We start from the raw sequence: 19444 nt of genomic DNA, 5'->3' as shown, positions 1-19444 counted from the left end.
GAATCTAAGCGCCTACCAAATTTCACAAGGATTGGTAAATATTTGTTCGTCTTATGGCATTAAATGTATCCTAGACAAATCAAATGAAAAAGGGCGGAGCCACGCCCATTTTGAAATTTTCTTCTTTTTTTTTATATTTTGCTGCACCATATCATTACTGGAGTTAAATGTTGGCATAATTTACTTATATACTGTAAAGATATTAAATTTTTTGTAAAAATTTCACTTTAATAAATTTTTTTTTTAAAGTGGGCGTGGTCGTTCTCCGATTTTGCTAATTTTTATTAAACATAAATATAGTAATACAAGTAACGTTCCTGCCAAATTTTATCATGATATCTTCAACGACTGCCAAATTACAGCTTGAAAAACTTCTAAATTACCTTCTTTTAAAAGTGGGCGGTGCCACGCCCATTGTCAAAAATTTTACTTATTTTCTATTCTGCGTCATGAGTTCAACCCACTTACCGATTTTCATCGCTTTATCCGTCTTTGGTAATGAATTATCGCACTTTTTCGATTTTTCGAAATTTTCGATATCGAAAAAGTGGCGTGGTTATAGTCCGATATCGTTCATTTTAAATAGCGATCTGAGATGAGTTCCCAGGAACCTACATTCCAAATTTCGTCAAGATACCTTAAGATTTACTCAAGTTATCGTGTTAACGGTCGGACGGACGGACGGACGGACATGGCTCAATCAAATTTTTTTTCGATACTGATCATTTTGATATATGGAAGTCTATATCTATCTCGATTCCTTTATACCTGTACAACCAACCGTTATCCAATCAAAGTTAATATACTCTGTGAGCTCTGCTCAACTGAGTATAAAAATTACGTCCAAATCACCTGAAGTGAGCCCTGTCGAGTACTTATTCATTGAAATCATTATCAATTGAAATCATATCCAAAGCGGAAAGAGTTCTATTAGGGTGCATTTATAGGCCAAACAAAAATATTAAGTTTGAACAGTTGATTGGCATCCTTGAAGAAATATCTCCTTACTCAAACACTTACAGCTTGCAGTTTCAGGCAATGTACGAACAACCTGGGCTTATTTTCTGTTAATTGTTCCATACCTACTCATTTTACACGGGCAAACAGTTCGTTATTGGATGTTTTCTTCGTTAGTGACATTTCTAAGAAGTGACTTTATGATCAACAGGCAGCTGCAGCCTTCTCTAACCATGACTTAATATTTCTGGTCTATGATTTTATCTTCATTTGCAAACCAAACAAATATTCGTACCGCGTGTTCGCTCATATTGATTAGGCCAAGCTTGAAGAATGTGTCGATAGAATTCACTGGGCATCTATCCGCAGTATGCCGTCATCAAATGAGCAAATTGATTACATTCAGTGTAATATTCTCAGTCTTTTTGATAACTTTGTTCCACTTGTGACAAAGTTTGTACGGAATAGTAAGCGCTCCTGGTTCAATAACCATATCAAGACACTGATCTCGAATAGAAACTGTGTATACAATAACTGGAAACGAACAAGAAGAGAAAATTTATATGTGGAATATAAAGCCCTAAAATATGAGGTAAACAAGGAAATCAAGACCCAAAAATGTAGGTATTATGAAAACAAGTTCGGGATGGCAATAGACTCCAAACAAACCTGGAAGCGAATTCATGAAATAAGCATTGGCAGCCAAAAAAAAACAAAAATTCCGGAAGAAGTGGACATAAATTACTTAAACAATAAATTCGTGAACACATCTGTCACCGACAGCGATATATCCTACGATAAATATAGTGTGGGAGCTAACGAGTCAATCTAACGATTCGGTTTCGTGTGCATTGATGAGTGCGACGTTATCAAGTGTGTACTATCCATTAAATATAACGCTTTTGGGTTTGATGGCATTCATCCAAAGTTCGTCAAATGCCTTCTGCCTGAAAATCTACTCTATATAACTTACGCTATCAATATTATCCTAGCGTCTGGCAACTTTCCAAAATGCTGGAAAGTGACTAAAGTAATACCTGTCATGAAATCCAATGGAGAATATAGACCTATATCTATACTGCCGTTTCTCTCTAAAGTTTTCGAACGTATTATGTATGGTCAGATAGATAGCTATGTCTATGAAAAGTCAATTATATGTTATCAGCAATCAGGTTTTAGACCGAGAAAGAGCTGTACCACTGCTCTATTAACAGTATCCGATGACATACGGTTGAGTATTGATAAAAACTTTGTAACCCGCTCACTCTTCTTGATCATTCCAAGGCTTTTGACCTTGTGAACCACAAATTGCTGTGTATCAAATTGAAGAGTATTTTTGGTTTCGAGTCGCCAGCCCTAAATCTTATTAGCTCTTACCTTTTGGACCGATCGCAAGCTGTTCGCTCAGAAGGCCGAGTTTTGTAATTATCTTCCTGTAACCAGGGGTGTGTCCCACAGTGGTCGATTCTCGGTCCTTTACTTTTTGTATTATACATTAACGATCTGCCCAAAATAGTCAAGTATAGTAATATTCACATCTACGCAGACGACGTCCAACTGTATATAAGCTGCCCCTAAATCGACGCTAAACTCTTGCATACATGAGCTTAACTATGACTTGGAACTTGTAAGTGAATGGGCCAATAAAAACGAGTTGGCTATTAGCCCTGGCAAATCAAAGTGCGTGGTCATCCACAGAAAATATTTTCATCTCAACGAGTACGACCATATACTACTGAATAATTCTGGTATACCCTCTGTCTCCTCTGCTAAAAATCTTGGGGTAATATTCAACAGAACTTTGACTTAGAGTGATCATATTGTCACGGATATTAGCATCACTAAATTATCCCATCACTAAGGGCGATGCTAAGGCCATGCCAAGCAGTATTTACGTTATAATTAAATCAAGTATACACATATATAAGGCAGCCAGAGAGATGTCACACACAGATGCATTTACTTATATGCCTATGTGCGCGCGAGAGACTGTAAACTACAAACATTCACATCAATAATTCAATCTTTATGTATCTACATAAACGAATAAATAATTGCGTCTACACATGCATATATCTTATCTGAGTTGTCACAAGAGAGAGCAATAATTTGTGCACGTAGTTGTGGCTGGCGATTTTGTAGCCGAAACAACTAGTAAGTTCTGGAAATCGAAGAGCCTAGAAGTATGCAGCGTAAACTATAAAAGCGGGGCAAGCGAGTAAGAAGTAATTCAGTTTGATTTGAGTTGTCAAGCAGTTTGATTAAGACGATATCTAGCGAGCAATAGCAGTGTAGAGTTTCATTGAGCTATCAATCAGTGTGGTTATTCAGCAAGCTATTCGTTGCACAGTTTGTTATTGTGAAGTACTTTAATAAAGGCCATTTTGCATTATTACAAATTGGAGTTATTTATTCAACAGTTTAGTGATTCGAACTTAGCAGAGGATTGCAAATAAGAGGATTTGCAAGAAAAATCGTTACAATTGGTGTCAGAAGAGGAATTGTTGAATAAATTCTAGAGGACAACAAGGACATGGCAAAGTTAACTGAATTGAAGATCCCGCAACTGAAGAAGGAGTTGGAGAGCCGTGGATTGAATACAAGCGGCGTTAAACTCGAACTTCAGCACGGCTACGAGAAGCAATGGAAGCAGAAGGAATTGATGTGGAAGAGCATGTCTTTCATCTTGATGGCGAGGAGACAACACAAATTGAAGAGAAGAACGAAACACCGCAGACGGTTACAGTACAGATTTGAACATGATTTTAGCTGCAATATCTGCTCAAACATCGACAGTGTCATCTCAACTGGCAGAACAGCAGACATATATGGAATCGCAGGAGAACCGTATAACATCCAAGATGGAAGAAACAGAAGACATATATGGCATCACAACTAGAATCGCAGGAGAACCGTATAACATCCAAGATGGAAGAACAGAAGACATATATGGCATCACAACTAGAATCGCAGGAGACACTTTTAACATCCAAGATGGAAGCACAAGAGGCACGTATAACAGAAATATCATCACAAATATCCACAAATATGTCATCACAGCTGGAAGAACAAAAGACATATATGGCAACCCAACTGAAAGAACAAGAGGCACGCATAACAGTACAACTAGAAGCACAAGAGGCGCGTATATCATCAAAACTCGAAGCGCGCATGGACGAAAAAATAATGCAGTTTGAAGAAAAATTCGAGGCAGAGGTGGATGCATTGAGAGGTCGTATACAGGAATTGCAACTTAATCGGCCGGCTGCTTCAGCGAGTAATACAAAGGTAAAAACTCCATCTTTTGACGGTTCTGTCCTTTCCAGGTCTTCAAGCTTCAGTTTGAGAAGACCGCAGCAGTGAACAACTGGAATGCGAAGATAAAGTTGCTGCATTGTTCGTGGCATTGAAGGGGCCAGCAGCGGAAATCCTACAGACGATTCCCGAAGGAGAGCGGAACAATTATGAAGCATTGATGGCTGCTGTAGAACGACGTTATGGAAGCGAGCATAGAAAACAGATATTCCAAATTGAGTTGCAAAACCGCTACCAAAAAGCAAATGAGACATTGCAGGAGTTTGCTTCAGATGTTGAAAGGTTGGCTCATCTCGCAAATGCGGACGCACCCTTGGAATACACCGAGAGGGAAAAATCCAGAGTTTTATAAATGGCATACGAGACGTGGAAACGAAGCGAGCTACATACGCGAACCCAAAACTGACATTTGCTGAAACGGTATCACATGCACTGACTCAGGAAACTGCTTCCCTATTAAGTAAACCAGCATATAAGGCTCATCGTGTAGAAGTAGAAAGGCCAGAATGGGTAGACACAATTTTGGAAGCACTGAAGGGATCACAACAGAGAAATGCCGGAGTTATTAAATGTTTCAAGTGCGGCAACCAGGTCATGTTGCACGACATTGCAGCACCGGTCCAAATAGCTCCAACAATGTGGGTGGCCGTAAACGCAGAGCTGAAGGAGATGAGCAAATCTCCAAGTCCACTCAATCGTTAAACTAAAGCGAGTCAGCCGCAAGGGGCGACAGCTGGCTCCCTCAATTGAATGCCCCATAATCTCTATCTCACAAATTGAAGAAGGTCAAACAATCTTACTGTCGGAGGACATGTGGATGGAAAGGAACGTTTTACTGACTGTAGATACGGGTGCATCTCATTCCATCATTCGAGCGGATTTAGTCAACAAGAAGATTAACACCATTGCATGGAGCAAGATTGCGTACAGCTACTGGAGAAGACAGCACGTTCTAGGAGAAGTATCATGTGAAGTCGCAATTGGGAACGTCACGGTAGTACACAATTTTATAGTGGCAGAGATTGTTGATGAAATCATAATTGGAGTGGACTTCTTAATCGACCAGGGCATCAAGATCGACATGCAAAGCAAGACGATGCGATATAAGAACATGGATGTACCACTTAATTTCGGCTACGAGAGAGGCTACAGCAGTAAACGAGTGCTGGTGGAAGAGAGTCAGCGAATACCACCAAAATCCGAAGCAGTCATCTGGCAAAGGTTGATGGAGATTGTGGGACAAACAAATTGTGGGTTGTCGAAGCAGCAAACAAATCAGCACTGAACATACTTGTAGGAAAAACCCTAGCTATGACAAAACAAGATGGACGTGTTCCGGTAAGAGTACCCAATGAGTTCAATTCACCACTCAAACTGACTAAAGGAGCTATTTTGGGAAGATGCCAAGAGGCTGAAGTAGTTATTAACTGTGAACAGCTCCAGGAACACGTTTCAGCTAGTAATACTAATCTTTCAAATGACATCACGGCATGGACGCAGGGGCGGGCTAGAGGAAGCATATCAGAGTAAGGCAAAACAACTGCTCCTAAAGTACGCGAACATATTTGACCAGGATGGTTCTAAACCAGGCCGCACCAACGTTGTGAAACATCAAATTGACACTGGAGATGCGAGGCCGATCCGTCAAGCTCCACGTAGTGTTCCACTGGCGAAGCGGCAAGTTGTGAGTCAAATTATACAAGAAATGAGCGACAGCGGCGTCATCGAACCATCAGCTAGTCCCTGGAGCTCACCGGTAGTACTTGTAAAGAAGAAGGATGGAAAAATAAGGTTTTGCGTGGACTACCGGAAGTTGAATGACGTTACGAAAAAGGATAGCTACCCATTGCCAAGAATTGACGACACTCTGGACTCGCTCTCTGGTACGAAATGGTTTTCCACACTGGACTTGAAAAGCGGCTACTGGCAAGTGGAGGTAAAGGATGAAGACAAAGAGAAAACTGCCTTCAGCGTCGGAGATGGTCTTTGGCAACTTACAGTAATGCCCTTTGGACTATGTAATGCACCAGCTACTTTCGAGAGACTCATGGATCAGGTATTGAAAGGACTACATTGGACAACATGCTTGGTGTACCTGGACGACATCATCGTATTGGGCAAGAATTTCGATGAACATCTTAAGAACTTGGAGGAAGTTTTCCAAAGAATAGCTGGCGCTGGTCTGAAGTTAAGTCCCAAAAAGTGTGCGCTGTTTAAAAAGGAAGTAAATTATTTGGGTCACAAGGTAACGACAGAGGGCATCTGCACTGCGAACGAAAAGATATAGGCTGTAAAGGATTGGCCAAGACCACAGAATCTACATGAATTAAGAAGTTTCCTTGGGCTGTGCACATATTACCGCCGATTTGTACAAAATTTTTCCAGCGTAGCCCATACCCTCCATGAGCTTACAAGAAAAAATAAAGCTTTTGAATGGAAGAAGGAGCAAGAGGTGGCTTTCCAAACATTGAAGGAGCATTTGTGCACTGCCCCAATTTAGCATATCCGATTCCAGGAGCAACATTTATTCTAGATACAGATGCGAGTGGATATGCTATAGGAGGCGTTTTATCACAACTGGTCGATGGACAGGAGAAGGTAGTTGCATATTACAGCCGTTCGATTGGAAAACCAGAGAGGAACTACTGCGTTACGCGGAGAGAGCTGTTGGCATTGGTAGAGTGCGTTAAACATTTTCACAAATACCTCTACGGCCAGCGATTCCGTGTCAGGACAGATCACGCAGCTTTAAAATGGCTACTGCAGTTCCGTAATCCGGAAGGGCAATTGGCACGGTGGATCGAGCGACTACAAAGCTATGACTTTTCCATTGAGCATCGAAAAGGTAGTACCCATGGAAATGCCGATGCAATGTCACGAAGACCATGTAGTTTGGAATGCAAGCACTGTTCAAAAGCCGAGGCTAAAGAAGACATTATAGATGTCCGGCTAATGACTATAACATGTACAGATGAATGGGACAAGGAACAGCTAAGAAAGTGCCAGCTAGAAGATGCAGATCTGTCACGTGTTATGCAAGGGCTCGAACGAAATGAAAGACCAAACAGAGAAGAGATGTCAGCAGAGAGTCCCATTGCGAAGTCATATTGGGCACAGTGGAACAGTTTAGAATTGATATCCGGTTGCCTTCATCGAGTATGGGAGAGTGAGGATGGTAAATACAAGAATAAACTGATAGTTGTTCCCAGAAAGAGGATTCCTGATGTGCTCAGCGAGCTGCATAATGGTCCAAGCGGAGGTCATCTTGGAATAACGAAGACGCTCGAGAAGATTAAACAGAGATTCTATTGGGTTTGTTGCCGTCAGTCGGTCACTGAGTGGATTGCGAACTGCGAGGTTTGCAGCAGGGCGAAAGGGCCCAGAACACGAAGTCATGGCCAGATGAAGCAATATAACTCAGGTGCGCCATTTGAAAGGATCGCTATGGATGTCGCCGGTCCATTTCCTACTAGCAACGACGGAAACAAATATGTACTGGTAGTTATGGATTATTTCAGCAAATGGCCAGAGGTATACCCAATCCCAAATCAAGAAGCGGAAACGGTAGCAGAAGTGTTTATAAACAATTGGGTTGCAAGGTATGGTGTACCAATGGAGTTACATTCTGACCAAGGCAGGAATTTCGAATCAGCTGTGTTCCAGGAAATGTGTAAGTCATTGGGCATTCGAAAAACACGGACAACTGCATTGCATCCTCAATCCGATGGTATGGTAGAACGATTCAATAGAACATTGGAGGAGCACTTAAGGAAAGTAGTGGACAAGTACCATAAAGAATGGGATACCCGCATACCATTATTCTTGATGGTTTACCGATCAGCAGTGCATGAGACAACGGGCCAAACCCCTGCAAAAGTAATTTTTGGCAATGACCTTAGACTGCCAGCTGATTTGAAGTTTGGGATAGATGCCAATGCGGAGAGAAATGTCAGGAAATCCACTAGTGATTTGGAAGAAGAGCTAAGAGAAATACATGATCTGATAAGGCAACGAACAAAGATTATGAGTGACAAGATGAAAGCCAGATATGATAAAGCAATTAATTCAGAAGGTTTTCAGGAAGGAGATTTGGTGCTGTTATACAACCCACAACGTAAAAAAGGTTTGTCCCCGAAATTGCAGTGTAATTGGGAAGGCCCATACAAAGTTGTAAAACGGATCAACGATGTAGTGTACCGCATACAAACCATCGGTAAACCACGAACCAAAATGAAGGTGGTCCATTTGGAAAGGCTAGCAACGTTTAGATCGAGAGATTTGTCTGATCGGGACGATCAGACTTAGGTGGAGGGCAGTGTCACGGATATTAGCATCACTAAATTATCCCATCACTAAGGCGATGCTAAGGCCATGGCAAGCAGTATTTACGTTTATAATTAAATCAAGTATACACATATATAAGGCAGCCCAGAGAGATGTCACACACAGATGCATTTACTTATATGCCTATGTGCGCGCGAGAGACTGTAAACTACAAACATTCACATCAATAATTCAATCTTTATGTATCTACATAAACGAATAAATAATTGCGTCTACACATGCATATATCTTATCTGAGTTGTCACAAGAGAGAGCAATAATTTGTGCACGTAGTTGTGGCTGGCGATTTTGTAGCCGAAACAACTAGTAAGTTCTGGAAATCGAAGAGCCTAGAAGTATGCAGCGTAAACTATAAAAGCGGGGCAAGCGAGTAAGAAGTAATTCAGTTTGATTTGAGTTGTCAAGCAGTTTGATTAAGACGATATCTAGCGAGCAATAGCAGTGTAGAGTTTCATTGAGCTATCAATCAGTGTGGTTATTAAGCAAGCTATTCGTTGCACAGTTTGTTATTGTGAAGTACTTTAATAAAGGCCATTTTGCATTATTACAAATTGGAGTTATTTATTCAACAGTTTAGTGATTCGAACTTAGCAGAGGATTGCAAATAAGAGGATTTGCAAGAAAAATCGTTACAATATCATTCGTACTATTGGCAAAGTATATGGCATGCTCCGATCGCTTTGGTCTACTCAAAATTTCACTCCACTTGATGTTCGATTACTGCTGGCAAAAACATATATATTGCCTACACTGTTGTATGGTAGCGAACTCTATGCAAGATTTGGTGCTTTGTGTCATAAAAAACTCAATGTAATCTGCAATAACATCGAACGTTATTTCTTTGGTAAAAGACGTAACGATCACATTTCACAGTGGGCGTTGAAGATATCTTCGATTTCATTCGACAACGTACTAAAGCTTAGGTGCCTTACAATGTTACATAAAATTTTAACCGCAGAGGAACATCAATCTCTCAGAGAACGGCTTCAGTTTACTCATTCGACAAGATCCCGTCAGCTTTTATACATTAGACACAATACATATATATCTGAACATCAATTTCTGGTATTTCCTGTTCGCCTTTGGAACCAACTTCAATTTCAACTCAGGAGTATAGAGAGCACATTGCATTTTAAGACTGCACTACATAGATTTTATACTAATTGAAAATATGGTTTTTTTTTGACTTTCTGTTTCTACATATTACACTAATCTTAATCTATGAAACCCAAGTATTTTTTCTATTTTCGCCTTCTTTCTCATCTTTAAACCTCTAATAAAGATATTTTTCCCTTCTTTGTGATAAATATGTACTAACTTTATATTGTTAAGCTATTATATGTTCCACTGATTTGCAATTTATACTCAGAATTCTAGCACTGAAATATAACCTGTGGTTGTTGTGTCTGGTATTTCCTGTTCGCCTTTGGAACCAACTTCAATTTCAACTCAGGAGTATAGAGAGCACATTGCATTTTAAGACTGCACTACATAGATTTTATACTAATTGAAAATATGGTTTTTTTTTGACTTTCTGTTTCTACATATTACACTAATCTTAATCTATGAAACCCAAGTATTTTTTCTATTTTCGCCTTCTTTCTCATCTTTAAACCTCTAATAAAGATATTTTTCCCTTCTTTGTGATAAATATGTACTAACTTTATATTGTTAAGCTATTATATGTTCCACTGATTTGCAATTTATACTCAGAATTCTAGCACTGAAATATAACCTGTGGTTGTTGTGTTAGGAATGAATAAATAAATAAATAAATAAAGATAATACTAAAATAAAATAAATGTAAGGCGCGATAACCTCCGAGGAGATCTAAGGCCGAGCTTCTCTTCCAATTTGCGTCGTGCTCCTCTTGATTCTTCCCTACAAATTGGCCGGACGGGACCTACATGTTTTATGCCGACTCCGAACGGCATCTGCAAGGCAGATGAGTTTTCACTGAGAGCTTTTCATGGCAGAAATACAATCGGAGCGCTTGCCAGACACTGCCGAGGGGCGACCCCGCTTAGAAAAAATTGTCTTCTAATTGAAAAATCTTATTTCTAAAATTTTGATGTTGCTTTGCCCGGGAGTTGAACCCAGGGCATACGGTGTGATAGGCGGAGCACGCTACCATCACACCACGGTGGCCAGAAGTAGAAATATAAGGTATAAATCATATAGAACCAAAATATTTAATAATTAAATAATTATTTAAAGATTTATTAAAATAAAACAAAAAAACACTAGAAACTAAGTAATCTAATATTCCTCCGAAAATACTAGCAAATGATGACATAAATTTTATATAAAGAAAGATAAACAAATTATATGAGTTACAAATAATAATCATCTCAATATTCTACCCCCTAAAATTCTAATAATTACTAATCCTAATATACCTCGAAGCATAACTCATCCTCCATCCTTTAATATATTTAAAAAACGACAATTTAATTCACCATTTATTGAATAATAAATTAAACGAAATGAATAACATACAGCTGGATGGATGGTTGGATGAGCTATGCAATAAAATAAACGGCTACCTCCCTGATCTCTCCAGTTTTTTCGCCTCGCGAAACCTGGCATTATCACCGACTAAATCTTCCGCGACCTGATTTAAAACATGGACGTCCAAAATGTCGACCATTTTGAACATCCACGTCGATGGCACTACGCTACCGACTGTCCCACACCCCAAAATCTTGGGTGTGACATTTGATCAGGATCTATATTTTGGTGAGCACGCAGCCGCAATTGTTCCGAGAATTCAGAGCCGTAACAAAATCTTCAAATCCCTCGCTGGCAGTACCTGGGGAAAAGATAAAGAAACGCTCATGACTACATACAAAGCAATTAGCCAGCCGATTACGTGCTACGCGTCACCCATATGGTCTCCAAGCCTAAAAATTACCCACTGGAAGAAGCTACAGGCCTGCCAAAATACTGTTCTCAGAATTGCCACGGGCCGTCTTCTTATGTCACCAGAACGCCATCTGCATAATTAGGCGAGAATATTTCCCATCAGGGAGAGAAAGGAGATGCTGACCAAACAGTTCCTGTTGAATACCCAGAAACCTGAACATCGCAACAGACATCTGATTGATGAACCAGCACCGCCTAGGGGCTTAAGGAGTCATCTCCGTAAGCATTTTGAGGAAATACGGCACCTGAGAACCCAGCCGTATGAAGCGAAGAAACATAAGCAGGTCCTTGGTGAACTCCATAAACAGGCGTCGGACCTTTATGCCGGGAATTGCCTGGTGAATCCAGTACTTAAAGAAAAGTATCGAAAACTCGCGGAAGAGGAACGCATACTCCCCAGGAAAACGCGTGTGACTCTTGCTCAACTTCGTTCTGGATACTGTAACAGGTTAAACTCTTACCTATCCAGAATCAACCCCGACATACAAAATGTATGCCCCGCTTGCAATGTGTCCCCACATGACACCAACCATCTCTTTAATTGTAATGTGGAACCAACGCCTCTAACACCCCTTTCCTTATGGTCCACCCTGTTGAAACGGCAAGTTTCCTTGGACTCCCGTTAGAGGATATTGATGACAATTTGTGATCGGTCACAACTGTTAGATGGGGCGAAGCATTGCTACAACAACAACAACAATAACATACAGCTAAACCAGTCGAAAAGAAAAATACAAAAGATATCTAAAAAAATTAATACAATTTATAGAAACTATTTCTAAAATCATATCCTTAGAATAAAAAAGGTATTCCACATAAAGCTAAACTTGCAACATTAAAATAAGTCGAAATAAAGGTATACAACTTCTTAATCCTCCTACTAAACGAATATCTTGAGAATTATTTATATTATGAACAATAGCACCTGCACATATAAATACCAATGCCTTAAATAAAACATGAGTTAATATATGAAAAAAATCCAATTTCATAAAACCTGCATATAAATACTTATTATTAAACCTAATTGACTTAAAGTTGATAAAGCAATAACTTTTTTTTAAATCAAACTCAAAAGTAGCTCCTAATCCAGATATAAATTTAGTTAATCCAGATAATAATAATAAAATATATCTAAATAGAGAATCTGATAATAAAATATTAAAACGAATTAATAAATATACACCAGCAGTTACAAGAGTTGAAGAATGCAATAAAGCAGAAACAGGAGTAGGAGCAGCTATTTCAGCAGGTATTCAAAAAGAAAAAGGAATATGAGCTCTTTTAGTTAAAGCTGCTAATATAATTAATAATATTACAATACTTATGTCAAAATCATTTTTTAAAAATTCCAAATAAAAAATAAATCTTCAACACCCATAATTTAATTTTCAAGAAATTGCTAATAAAAAAGCAATATAACCAATACGGTTTGATAATGCTGTTAATATTCCAGCATTAAAAGAGTTAAAATTTGAAAATAAATTATTAAACAATAAGAAACTAATCCTAACCCATCTCAATCTAATAAATTCTAACTAAATTAGGAGAAATAATTAATAACATTATTGATATAACAAATATAAAAACTAACATAATAAAACGATTAATATTTAATTCACTTATTATATATTCCATTCTATAATAAATTACAAAAGAAAAAATAATTATTACAAAAGACTTAAATAATAGTCTTATTAAATCAATTAAAAAAGTTATAAAAATCCTAGAAGAATTTAATCTAATAATTTCTCACTCCAAAAATTAAATCCTTTAATAAAAAATTTTAACTTATAAAAAACAAACAAAAATCTAAAATTAATTAATAATAAAAATCAAATCTTACAAATAGGTAAATATAAGAACCAGATAATCCTCAATAATTTAATGTCAAAATACCGCCTAAAACAATCCTCATATGAGAAACAGAAGAATATGCAATTAAAGATTTTAAATCAGTTTGACGTGAACAAACTAAACTAATTTAAAATCTTCCAACAAATCGAATTCTAATAAAAATCTTATATATAAGAAGAAAGGCTAAAATGTGTGTTAGTTGGTAGCTGGTGTTTAAAGAGATGCACCTTTCGATTTTGTTCAAGCTTTCACATAAGTTACATATACCTCACGCGGTGGTTTGTACATAGGTTTATCGCAACCAAACGCACACGGTCTCGAGATATAGGCCAAAACGTGGACTCGGCTACCCCTAGAATGTGTTTATAGAATATGGATATCAAATGAAAGCTGTTGATAAAAAGAAATGCTAAAATGTGTGTTAGTTGGTAGCCGGTGTTTGAAGAGATGCGCCTGCCGATTTTGTTCAAACTTTCACATAAGTTGCGTATACCTCACGCGGTGGTTAGCACATAGGTTTGGTTGCGATCGACGCACAGAGTCTCGAGATATAGGCCAAAACGTAGACCCGGCTACCCCTAGAATGTTTTTATAGAATATGGATATCAAATGAAAGGCGTTGATGAGTGCTTTAGAAGAGGGTAATTTTCATACCCTGGGCGACTAGGGTCTCGAGATATAGGCAAAACGTGGGCCCGTGAATGCCTAGACAGTGTTTTTACAGTATGGGTATCAAATTGAAGCTGTTGATGAGTGCTTTAGTACAGGGTAGTTTTCATACCTATTGGTGAATAGGGTTTGGAGATATAGACCAAAAGGTGGATCAGGGTAACACTATGATGTATTTTTACATTATGGGTATCAAATTGAAGCTGTTGATGTGTGCTTTAGTACAGAGTAAGCTTTACACCACTGAGTGACTAGGGTCTCGAAATATAGGCCAAAACATGGACCCTGATACCCCTAGAATGTGTGTGTATTATGGATATCAAATTAAAGCTGTTGCTGAGAGCTTTGAAGTAATTTTCATTCTGATATTCGATTTAGTCGCATCAACCTGGCAAAACTGATAAATATGCATGCGAAGCCGAAATAAAGGCATGAATTCATAATACCCACATACCTATATACATATGTCCTATTCGATTTGCCTGAAATTTGGTATAAAAATTTGCCTATGTTAGTATCTACGATGTTTTTTTGGGGAAGTAGACCAGAGACTGACTGGGACAAAAATGAATTTGCCGATGCGAAATGTATGACATCTTCATCAGAATGCAGTCAGTCAGCAATTTACAAGATTATTTCAACTGTATTCATGGTTATTTCTGAAGAAAAGCAACGCAATTCTATTACAATGTTGTTTCTTTGACACAACAAAATCACACTTAATAAATTTAGTGAGACATTACTCACCAAATTGAAGCACAGCATATGCCGAATTTACTAAAATCCAGTGCATTTATTTTTTTTCACAGTTTTTGTGAAAAACAAAAAACAAAACAAAAGAAATTACTTCTTTTTATACTCAGTTGAGCAGAGCTCACAGAGTATATTAAGTTTGATTGGATAACGGTTGGTTGTACATATATAAAGGAATCGAGATAGATATAGACTTCCATATATCAAAATAATCAGGATCGAAAAAAAATTTGATTGAGCCATGTCCGTCCGTCCGTCCGTCCGTTAACACGATAACTTGAGTAAATTTTGAGGTATCTTGATGAAATTTGGTATGTAGGTTCCTGAGCACTCATCTCAGATCGCTATTTAAAATGAACGATATCGGACTATAACCACGCCCACTTTTTCGATATCGAAAATTTCGAAAAACCGAAAAAGTGCGATAACTCATTACAAAAGACAGATAAAGCGACGAAACTTGGTAGATGGGTTGACGTTATGACGCAGAATAAAAAATTTGTAAGATTTTGGAAGAAGGTAATTTAAAAGTTTTGCAAGCTGTAATTTGGCAGTCGTTGAAGATATCATGATGAAATTTGGCAGGAACGTTACTACTATTACTCTATATGTGCTAAATAAAAATTAGCAAAATTGGATGAAGAACACGCCCACTTTTTAAAAAAAAATTTTTTTAAATTCAAATTTTAACAAAAAATTTAATATCTTTACTGTATATAAGTAAATTAAGTCAAAATTAAACTCCAGTAATGATATGATGCAACAAAATACAAAAATAAAAGAAAATTTCAAAATGGGCGTGGCTCCGCCCATTTTCATTTAGTTTGTCTAGAATACTTTTATTGCCATAAGTCGAACAAAAATTTACCAATCCTTCTCAAATTTGGTAGGAGCATAAATTCTATGACGGTAACTGTTCTCTGTGAAAATGGGCGAAATCGGTGAAAGCCACGCCCAGTTTTTATACACAGTCCACCGTCTGTTCTTCCGCTCCGCCAATTACACAATAACTTGAGCAAAATCAGATATATCTTTACTAAACTTAGCCCACGTACTTACCTGAGCTCACTTTTTCTTGGTATAAAAAATAGGCGAAATCTGACCATAACCACGCCCACTTTATCGATATCGAAAATTACGAAAAATGAAAAAAATGCCATAATTCTATACCAAATACGAAAAAAGGGATGAAACATGGTAACTGATTGGTTTATTGACGCAAAATATAACTTTGGAAAAATTTTTGTAAAATGGGTGTGACACCTACCATATTAAGTAGAAGAAAATGAAAAAGTTCTACAAGGCGAAATCAACAGCCCTTGGAATCTTTTCAGGAATACTGTTAGTGGTATTGCATACATAAATAAATTAGCAGTACCCGACAGATGATTTTCTGGATCACCTGGTCCACATTTTGTCGATATCGCGAGAACGCCTTCACATATACATCTAAGGGCCACTCGCTTTTAAAACCCTCATTAATACCTTTAATTTGATATCCATATCGTACAAAAACATACCAGAGTCACCCCTGTCCCACCCTAATGGCGATATCTCGAAAAGGCGTCCACCTATAGACCTAATGCCCCCTCCCTCTTAAAATGCTCAGTAACACCTTTCGTTTGATACCCATATCGTACAAACATTCTAGAGTCAGCCCTGGCCCACCCTAATGGCGATATCTCGAAAAGGCGTCCACCTATAGACCTAGTGTCCACTCCCTCTTAAAATGCTCAGTAACACCTTTCGTTTGATACCCATATCGTACAAACATTCTAGAGTAACCCCTGGCCCACCCTAATGGCGATATCTCGAAAAGGCGTCCACCTATAGACCTAATGCCCACTCCCTCTTAAAATGCTCAGTAACAGCTTTCGTTTGATACCCATATCGTACAAACATTCTAGAGTCACACCTGGCCCACCGTAATGGCGATATTTCGAAAAGGCGTCCACCTATAGAACTAAGGATTACTCCCTTTTAAAATACTCATTACCACCTTTCATTTGATACCCATATCGTACAAACACATTCTAGAGTCACCCTGGCCCCCCCTAATGGCGATATCACGAAAAGGCGTCCACCTATAGACCTAATGTCCACTCCCTCTTAAAATGCTCAGTAACACCTTTCGTTTGATACCCATATCGTACAAACATTCTAGAGTCACCCCTGGCCCACCTTAATGGCGATATCTCGAAAAGGCGTCCACCTAGAGACCTAATGTCCACTCCCTCTTAAAATGCTCAGTAACACCTTTCGTTTGATACCCATATCGTACAAACATTCTAGAGTCACCCCTGTCCCACCCTAATGGCGATGTCTCGAAAAGGCGTCCACCTATAGACCTAATGCCCACTCCCTCTTAAAATGCTCAGTAACACCTTTCGTTTGATACCCATATCGTACAAACATTCTAGAGTCACACCTGGCCCACCCTAATGGCGATATCTCGAAAAGGCGTCCACCTATAGAACTAAGGATTACTCCCTTTTAAAATACTCATTACCACCTTTCATTTGATACCCATATCGTACAAACACATTCTAGAGTCACCCTGGCCCACCCTAATGGCGATATCTCGAAAAGGCGTCCACCTATAGACCTAATGCCCACTCCCTCTTAAAATGCTCAGTAACACCTTTCGTTTGATACCCATACCGTACAAACATTCTAGAGTCACCCTTGGTCCAGCTTTATGGCGATATCTCGAAAAGGCGTCCACCTATAAAACTAAGGATTACTCCCTTTTAAAATACTCATTACCACCTTTCATTTGATACCCATATCGTACAAACACATTCTAGAGTCACCCTGGCCCACCCTAATGGCGATATCTCGAAAAGGCGTCCACCTATAGACCTAATGCCCACTCCCTCTTAAAATGCTCAGTAACACCTTTCGTTTGATACCCATATCGTACAAATATTCTAGAGTCACCCTTGGTCCACCTTTATGGCGATATCTCGAAACGGCGTCCACCTATGGAACTAAGGATCACTCCTTTTCAAAATACTCATTAACAGCTTTCATTTGATACCCATATCGTACAAACACATTATAGAATCACCCCTGGTCCACCTTAATGGGGACATCTCGAAAAGGCGTCCACCGATAGACCTAAGTCCCACTTCCTCTTAAAATGCTCAGTAACACCTTTCATTTGATACCCATATCGTACAAACAAATTCTAGAGTCAGTCCTGGTCTACCTTTATGGCGATATCCCTAAATGGCGTTCATCTATAGAACTATGGCATACTCTCTCTTAAAATACTCTTTAATACCTTTCATTTGATACACATGTTATACAACCACATTCCAGGGTTACCCCAGATTGATTTTCCTTATTTTGTCTCCATAGCTCTCAACTGAGTAAGTTATGTTCGGTTACACCCGAACTTAGCCTTCCTTACTTTTTTTCGTTTGGTTTTCATTTGAGAAATGCCGAACATCAAATTATAATTCCAGAAACGTAAATTCCATTGAATAATGCAAAATGGAAATAAGCACCACCTATCCATTTCATGAAATAACGCAAATATGCAAATAAGCACCATCTATTGGTATGAAACGTAGCCGTAGCTTGGTGTGATATATCTCATGAACCGCTCTACCAAATTCAATCAAGCTTTACAGAAACCATCTACATAACAGCCCAAATGTAACGTAGAAATTTGGTTGAATTTGGTGGAGCCGTTCTCAAGTTATAAAGTAACACCTAAAATGTTCACTTATTTTTATATATATAGAAGAAGATTAGCACCTGTGGCCTTTTTCTTCTTTCTTTTCTTTTTCTTCGGTTTTTTCAATGCAATGATCCCTGCTCTTACGTTTTTTCAGCCTTTTGGCTTTAGATAATGTTGTTGGTCCAATGGCAACACATTTAACATGATTCGAGTACTATGTAAACAAAAGCAGGGACTGAAAATATGTCACATTAATGCGCAAAGCTTGCCTACAAAAATTGATGATGACGCGATACGAGTTCATGTTTATGAACTAGTCCAAGCAGATAGAATCCAGCGTGGTGGCGGGGTTGCTGTATTTATTAAACAAGGTATCTCGTAAAAATTACGTCCAAATCACCTGAAGTGAGCCCTGCGAGTACTTATTCATTGAAATCATATCCAAAGCGGAAAGAATTCTATTAGAGTGCGTTTATAGGCCAAACAAAAATATTAAATTTGATCAGTTGATTGGCATCTTTGAAGAAATATCTCCTTACTCAAACACTTACAGATTGCAGTTTCAGGCAATGTACGAACAACCTGGGCTTATTTTCTGTTAATTGTTTCATACCTACTCATTTTACACGGGCAAACAGTTCGTTATTGGATGTTTTCTTCATTAGTGACATTTCTAAGAAGTGAATTTATGATCAACTTGCAGTTCCAGCTTTCTCTAACCATGACTTAATATTTCTGGTCTATGATATCACCTTCATTTGCAAACCAAACAAATATTGGTACCGCGTGTTCGCTCATATTGATTACGCCAAGCTTGAAGAATGTGTCGATAGAATTCACTGGGCATCTATCCGCAGTATGCCGTCATCAAATGAACAAATTGATTATACTGTTTTCACACAGAAACTTAATGATCTCATTTCACCTGCTAATGAA

At 38.4% G+C, this 19444-nt stretch overlaps 1 protein-coding gene and 1 pseudogene across 1 annotated transcript in view; one reads left to right on the top strand and one right to left on the bottom strand.

Annotated features, from left to right (window-relative positions):
• The window catches only part of dati (datilografo), a 1513307-nt gene that overhangs the window by 613579 nt on the left and 880284 nt on the right, over positions 1-19444 (top strand). The gene's annotated exons all lie outside the window — the stretch shown is intronic.
• LOC137234516 (NADH-ubiquinone oxidoreductase chain 5-like) overlaps positions 1-19444 on the bottom strand; it is a 38079-nt pseudogene that overhangs the window by 7750 nt on the left and 10885 nt on the right.

The sequence above is a fragment of the Eurosta solidaginis genome, chromosome X, assembly GCF_040869045.1.
Source record: "Eurosta solidaginis isolate ZX-2024a chromosome X, ASM4086904v1, whole genome shotgun sequence".
NCBI lineage: Eukaryota > Metazoa > Arthropoda > Insecta > Diptera > Tephritidae > Eurosta > Eurosta solidaginis.
This window is presented reverse-complemented; position numbering and strand designations above follow the sequence as displayed.